The sequence below is a fragment of the Octodon degus genome, unplaced genomic scaffold (genome assembly GCF_000260255.1).
Source record: "Octodon degus isolate 3935 unplaced genomic scaffold, OctDeg1.0 scaffold00050, whole genome shotgun sequence".
In the NCBI taxonomy this organism is placed as follows: domain Eukaryota; kingdom Metazoa; phylum Chordata; class Mammalia; order Rodentia; family Octodontidae; genus Octodon; species Octodon degus.
This window is the reverse complement of record NW_004524626.1, coordinates 10142108-10149503: the sequence shown is the minus strand read 5'-3', so window position 1 is coordinate 10149503 and position 7396 is coordinate 10142108. Positions and strand designations below refer to the sequence as shown.

The following is a 7396-nucleotide window of genomic DNA, read 5'->3' as shown; positions in this document are numbered from 1 at the left end:
CTCATGTTATTTTTATCTCTTTTTTCCTTTTTTTTTAATTCCTCGCATGCCTTCAGGGCACATTTGGCCAGCAGGAGAGGTGTGAGGTTGGAACTCCAGCCACCTGAGGCTGACAGCTTTGTGGAAGCAGCCACTTAAAGGACTGAGCTAGGCCCAGGCCCCCTCTTTTTTCCTTTTTATCTTGTCCTTTTCTGTAATCTTTTCTCATTTGACCTGTCTTCCCAAACTTAAAACATGTGGTATGATTTTGTTTAAAAAAAAGACTGTGAGGCAACTGCCAATAAATTAGCTTTGTATAGCAGGCCCAGTGCCTGCTGGAACCTCCTGCCTCCAGTCAGCACTCAGGCCTGGAGTGGAGCCCTGTGGAGGAACTTCCAGCAGAGAGGTTAGGGGCAAAACCCAGCCAGGCAATCCAAGAGCAGATCAGCTTGCCAGTGGGACACAGCGGGTTCACCTCCATGAGCTGCACACTAAGAGGCCGAGCACAGCAGCCAGACCCAACCCAGGCCCAGCTGGATGACCCAGTAGATCTGGACTCCAGGCCCAGTAAGCTGAGACATACTGCTAGACCAGATCTATAAGAGTATTCTCTCTCTCTCTCTCTCTCTCTCTCTCTCTCTCTCTCTCTCTCTCTCTCTCTGCATCTGGAGTCCAGATCTACAGGGTCTTCCAGCTGGGCCTGGCTTGGGTTCCCCTGGAGGTGAACCCGCTGTGTCCCACTGGCAGGCTGATCTGCTCTTGGATTGGCTGGCTGGGTCTTGCCCCTAGCCTCTCTGCCAGGAGTTCCTCCACAGGGTTCCATTCCAGGACTGGAGGCAGGAGGTTTGAGAGATAGGGGAACTAATTTAAACACACATTCCCAATTTAATATCAGCTTAGCTAAACAGTCAAAATGCTTGCCCTTATGATCTAAAATACAAACCCATTGGTTACAAAAGTTTGTCAATTGCTAAATCTCACTACCCATTATTAGTGTGTAGTACTATAAATACAAAACTATAACTGCCTTAACCACATCCCTTAGGTAATAATATCAGTAGGTGCTAAGGGTAATTACTGTACCAAAGCTCTACATCAAAGGTCAGAGGACAGTGTTATACAAAATGACAAAGAGGAGGAGCAAAATATATTCTCAGGCCCCAAGCCCACTCAGAACAAATGCAGGAGACAATAGCATAGAGGAAATGGGAAGCCACACTCCAGAAATCTCTGAAATAATAGCGTCTGAAGTAGAGAAACAACTGCAGACAGTCGCAGAGAAAATCAGATCAGAAATAATCTCTGAAGTAAAGAAAGAAAGAAATATAATGAATGAATTACTAAGTGCTTCTAAAGACACTGATAAAAAAAATAGAGAATAGGAAAAAAGAAAGAGAGAAAGAGAGAACAGAAAGATAATGGAGGGGCCGGGGAGATGGCTCAGTAGTATAAGAGCTTGCCTGGCAAGCACAAGGGCCTGTATTCAATCCCCAGTTCTGAAAGAAAGAAAGAAAGAAAGAAAGAAAGAAAGAAAGAAAGAAAGAAAGAAAGAAAGAAAAGAAGAAAGAAAGAAAGAAAGAAAGAAAGAAAGAAAGAAAGAAAGAAAGATGGAATCCTTGAATAAGCAACATAGGAAAGAAATAGAATGCATGAAGCAGCTTCAAAGAGCTATACAGGAAATTACAACCTCAATCACAAGCTGGCAAAACTGTTTGAATGAAAGAGGAGTTAGACTTTCAGATCTTGAAAACACCATTGCAGCTAGTGAAAAGGGAAGAAAAGACCTCTTTAAAACAACAAGGATGCAAGAAAAAATAATTCAACATCTGCAAGATGATGCAGAGATGAACAACATAAAACTAATGGGCATCAATGTGAAAGAAGGACTCAATACAAACAATAGAAAAAGAATATGGGCAGAAGTAACCGCAGAAAACTTCCCAAATATGGGGAAACATCTGACATTCAGGTAACCGAAGCATATAGAACTCCAAATAACATCAACTCAATTAAAAGCACACCCAGACATATAATATTCAAGATAACAGAAATTCAGCACAGGAACAGTATACTAAAAGCCGCTTAAAAAAAAAAAAAGAAACAGATCACATTTAAAGGAAAACTCATCAAAATAATGGCAGATTTCTCTTCACAAACCATCAAGTCAAGAAGAGCATGGAGCAAAGTACTTCAAGTCTTGCAAGAAAACAAATTCCAACCCAGACTGAAATATCCTGCAAAACTGATGTATCCTTCAAGTTTAATGGAGAAGTGAAATACTTCCATGACAACTAAAGAATTTCATGATGACAAAGGCAGCCCTACACAGACTACTAAAAGTTATACTAGAGAGGGATCAAAACGAACACAACTCCACAAATGAGAACAGAAAGAACCCACCAAATAGGGCAAACATTTAAACACAGGAAGAAAAATAGGTAACCAACAGCAGAAAAATAACAAGTCAATCATAAGGCAATACATCTCAGTTATAACCATCAACGTAAATGGACTCAATTAAAAGAAATAGAATGGCAGAGTGGATTAGGAAGCAAAATTCAACAATATGCTATATACAAGAAACACACTTAACTCATAAAGAAATTCACAGACTACAAGTCAAAGGATGGAAAACAATACTACATGCCCCAGCACCTCAGAAAAAAGCAGGGGTAGCCATCCTGTTCACAGACAATCTGAACTTCAAACCAAGAATGATCAAACAAAATAATACAAGAGGAAGAAGTAACAGTCAAAAATATGAATGCACAGTGCTGGCCCCACCCCAGGGGTGCTGAGGCAGCAATTGAGACTGGGTGTGGTGGAGCACATCTGTAATCCCAGCTCTTGGGAGGCTGTAAACAGGCAGATCACTCAGAGTCTGATCAAGTAGTGAGACCCTGAGCACTCTCTAGACCCTCCCCTAAAATATAACAAAATAAGAAATAAAAATAAATATGTATACACCAAACACAGGAGAACCCAATTTTATAAGACAAACCTTAATGGACTTGAAAAATCTAATATCCAATACCACAATCTTAACAGGAGACCTTAACACCCCCTTATCTATAAAGGACAGGTCATGCCAACAACAAATTAACAAAGAGGTAGCAGAACTGAACCAGACCTTTGAACAAATGGACTTAACGCACCTTTAGAGAGTGTTTCACCAAACCACATTTAAATACACATTCTTTTCAGCTGCACATGGGACATTTTCTAAAATAGACCACATAGTAGTCCATGAATCATGCTTAATTATATGCAAAAAAACAGAAATCATCCCATGCATATTAGCTGACCACAGTGCAATGAAACTGGAAATAAATGATAAAAGAAACCATAAAACCCCCATTAAAAACATGGAAACAACCTCAGCAATCAATGGGTTGCAGATGAAATTAAACAAGAAATTAAACATTATCTACAGTTCAATGAAAATTCAAACACAACTTATCGGAATCTGTGGGAAGTAAGAAAGCAGTTCTTAAGTGGGAAAGGGAAAGAAATTTTTCAATGAGAAGGATATACTGGAATGAGGAATATATGTGCAAAATAGTTTGGATGAATGTATTGTCGATTTCTGCTGGTCTTTTGAAAGCAGCAGTTAGTGTTTAAACTTTTTCTTACTCTGATTTTTTTTCTGTTTTGGATTTTACATAACTTCTTTGCTATTTTTTTAAATGAATCTTACACGTTTATGTCTGGTAATGTGAACAACTAATTTGAAGATAGCATCATGTAGTACAGCAGCCAATGTTGAATTCCTCTTACTTTGTCTAGTGAAATCTTGCATCATTTTTAATGCTGTTTTTTCTTTATATCTCTATTTTGTATTCTTCAAAAATGAAAAGAAATAAAATAAAACAAACTATATATATATATATATATATATATATATATATATATATATATTCTTCCAATAATGCATGTTGTGCCTTTAAGGGACACAGAGCCTTTTGACATTCAGTATTTGCATTCTCAAAAGACAAGGTTTGTAACAATAAATCCCTCAAATCTGGTGCTCTCCCTGGTTTGTGTATAGCCTCCCTTAATCAGGAGACACAATCCACATATGGCTCCTTATTAGATTGGAGAACCTTAGCAAATGATTTTTGAGCATCCCCTGGCCTTGCCACCTTTTCCCACACCTTCAAGCAACAAATGTGAGTTTGCACAATAGCCACCGTCATCCAATTACAATTGGGCATGATACCAAGCCGGGCCCCTGACTCACCCAGTTGATCTGATGAAACATTAACTGAGGGATTTTGACCTCTGTTAACCCTTTCTTGAATATCAGCTTCATCTTTCCACCAAGTTCTGAACTGTAAATATTGGCTTGGCTCTAAAATTGTACCGCACAAAACTTGCCAAGCATGAGGAATTAATTTGTGTTCATTTGCTAATCTTTGTATTAATCTCATCACATAGGTTGTTGCTTGCATACCATAGGCCATGACAGCCTGCCTCAAATCTTTAATAACCTTGAATGCCAGAGGTTGGGGTTCCCACTGTACATATCCCTGGGGACCTTGAGCATTTGGTGGGTGTTGGTGAACCACCACAGGAAAAATGCCCAAAGGGGCAGAATAAGCTTCAGGCTCTCCCTGTTGTCTGCCTTACATGAGAGTCTGAGATATCACACTTTTATAAATTTTGGGGGGCCGGGAGATGGCTCAGTGGAGTAAGCGCTTCCCTGGCGAGTGCAAAGGCCTGAGTTCAATACCCGGTTCCGCCAAAATAAAGAAAGAAAGAAACAACTTTTATAGGGGCTTCCTTTTTCTCTTCACATGGAGCGGAAGGATTAAAACATGGCAGTGGAGGCTTAAGTTTTGTGAACTGAGACGGAGGAACTACAGGGTTAGAGACCTCCATTTTTCCAATCCATTTAGAAAGCAATTGTGTTAACTGCCTTACCTGGAAGCTCATGTACCTCATTCTTAGTTTCCTTTTGTTCTACGTCCTCTAAATCCTCAGGTTCCAAGGAGGTGGTTTGCGATGCCATAAAAGTCCTTTCAGAACCCAGTTAGTCAGAGTCACCCCTGCTATAGAGCATCGAGAAATTCAAAGAACCGACACTCTTGGTAAGCTGGGGAGTGGGGAGCGCCTTCGTGTAGGGGGCCTCGAGGGGGCACAACCTTGTCATAATCATGCTCCACAGAGGTCCCCTGCTCTATTTCTGTCCTTTTCTCTATGCGAGCATCCGATTAGAGAGCGAGCAAGGCAGAGGTCTTAAAAAGCTCTCACGTGCAGATTCCCATTTGCGCAGAAGCTGCTCTTGAGGTTTAGCTATATCAGTACGTGAAACCGACCTTTTCGAATATTTTTTAGGCTCTTCTGAGTCTGACGGCAATGGCTCCAAAGCCAAGGAAACTGAACTACAAAGAGCCCACACATGAAGACGAATTGGTTCCCATTCTGGTGAGCAGCACGCAGCGCTCTCATGGCTTGTTCCCAAACTTTTAAGTTTAAAGCAACTTTTCCCTGAGACTGAAACCAAGAACAATGCCTTTTTATATGTGGGAATAATTCCTCGAAACTCTTTTGTTTCACTTTTCCACCCACTCCTTTGAGTAACGTCCGATTAAGTTAGATATATTCATTTTCTACGGAAGCAGAGTTTCCCATTGCTCTGAGCTGTTCCCGCTGCGCTCGTCTGCTCCGGGCGAGCTTTCCCCGCGCGGCCGCGCCTCTCTCAGCGCACCCCTGGTGGTCCTCCGGGCCCGGGTTGCGCGCCGCTAGTTGTACGTTACTGATCGATGCCGAGAGAAACGACGAGAAGACCTAATGCATGTAGCTCCAGCAGTCTCACTGGGATTAGTCTCTCTCTACTGAACCCAGAGCCTCAGAAGCATCTCGCATTTATTGAGGGCCACACACAGCTAAGGAATGTGTATAAATAATTTGGCATAAACAAACTGCCACCTCTGTTGCCTTCCAGCATTGACCAGCTAGTTTACAGAACACCGGTTGGTGACTTCGCAGGTAAAGGAACGGAGAACAGACAGGGCTCCACCTCCAGGAATCTGCTGCTACCTGGTCTCCAGCATGCGGGAATGACACACTTCCTTAGGCTCGGTTCCTCGTTCCTTGCTCCCTCAGTACAGTGTACTTCTGGCTCTTATCGCTACAACCCGTGACCCCAAAGGCTTCCACAGAGAGACACAGCAGTGGGTGGGGGCGCAGCGGGAGGGAGGAGCGCACTAACGGGCGAGTGCCAGGGCTCAGCCGTCCCCCAGGAGAGGGGTTTGCCAAGAGGCGTCTTGGAGGAGGGCTGGCTGGGCTCAGAGCTCAGAGCTGGCCACTGCTGCACAACGAAGGGGTCTGTCTCAGTCCTCATGGCCAGAACATAGGGGCAACGCCCGGGTGGAGGAGCTGAGGTCAACCTCAAATTTGAAATATTTAAACTATTTCCACAGTGCAGACAATGAAGTGCGCTGTTGTGGGCAAGGGTGCTGTTGGTAAAACATGTCTCCTGATAGCCTATACAACAAACGAATTTCCATCTGAATATGTAGCAACTGTTTTTGACAACTATGCAGTCACAGTTATGAGTGGTGGAGAGGCATACACTCTTGGGGTTTTTGATACTGCAGGGCAAGAGGATTATGACAGATTACGACCACTGAGTTATCCACAAACAGATGTATTTCTAGTCTGCTTTTCAGTGGTCTCTCCATCCTCATTTGAAAATGTGAAAGAAAAGTGGGTGCCTGAGATAGCTCACCATTGTCCAAAGACTCCTTTCTTGCTTGCTGGGATCCAAATTGATCTCAGATATGATCCCTCTACTATTGAGAAACTTGCCAAGAGCAAACAGAAACCCATCACTCCAGAGACTGCTGAAAAGCTGGCCCGTGATCTGAAGGCTGTCAAGTACGTGGAGTGTTCTGCACTCACACAGAAAGGCCTAAAGAATGTGTATGCTGAAGCAACATTGGCTGCCCTGGAGCCTCCAGAACCGAAGAAGAGCCGCAGGAGTGTGCTGCTAGGAACATCTCTCCAGACCCCTTTCTGCACAGCTGGTGTTGGCATCATACTAAAAGCAATGTTTAAATCAAAGTAAAGGTTAAAAATTAAAATTCGTTTCTGTAATAATGACAAATGCCCTGCACCTACCCGCATGTACTCGTGTGAGACAAGGCTGATAGGTATGCCCCCCAGCCCTCCCAGTACTAGTTAATTTTGAGTAATTGCTTTTGTCAGAAAAGTGATCAGTACTAGCTTTTGTTTTGTTTCAAAAACTTTTTGTTGTTGTTGTTGTTGTTTAAAAGTAAGGCATGCTTATGATGACTCTGTAACAGACTAATTTGAATTGTTGAAGCTGCTCCCTGGTTCCACTTCAGAGTAATCTGGGACATCTCAGTACTTTTTTCCCTTTCTTTTTCTTTTCTTTCTTTCTTTTTTATTT

The 7396-nt window shown here is 42.4% G+C and overlaps 1 pseudogene; it reads left to right on the top strand.

Moving 5' to 3' along the window:
* Nucleotides 1-5337: 5337 nt before the first annotated feature.
* Nucleotides 5338-7051, top strand: LOC101576093 (annotated as a pseudogene).
* The last annotated feature ends 345 nt before the right edge of the window (nucleotides 7052-7396 follow it).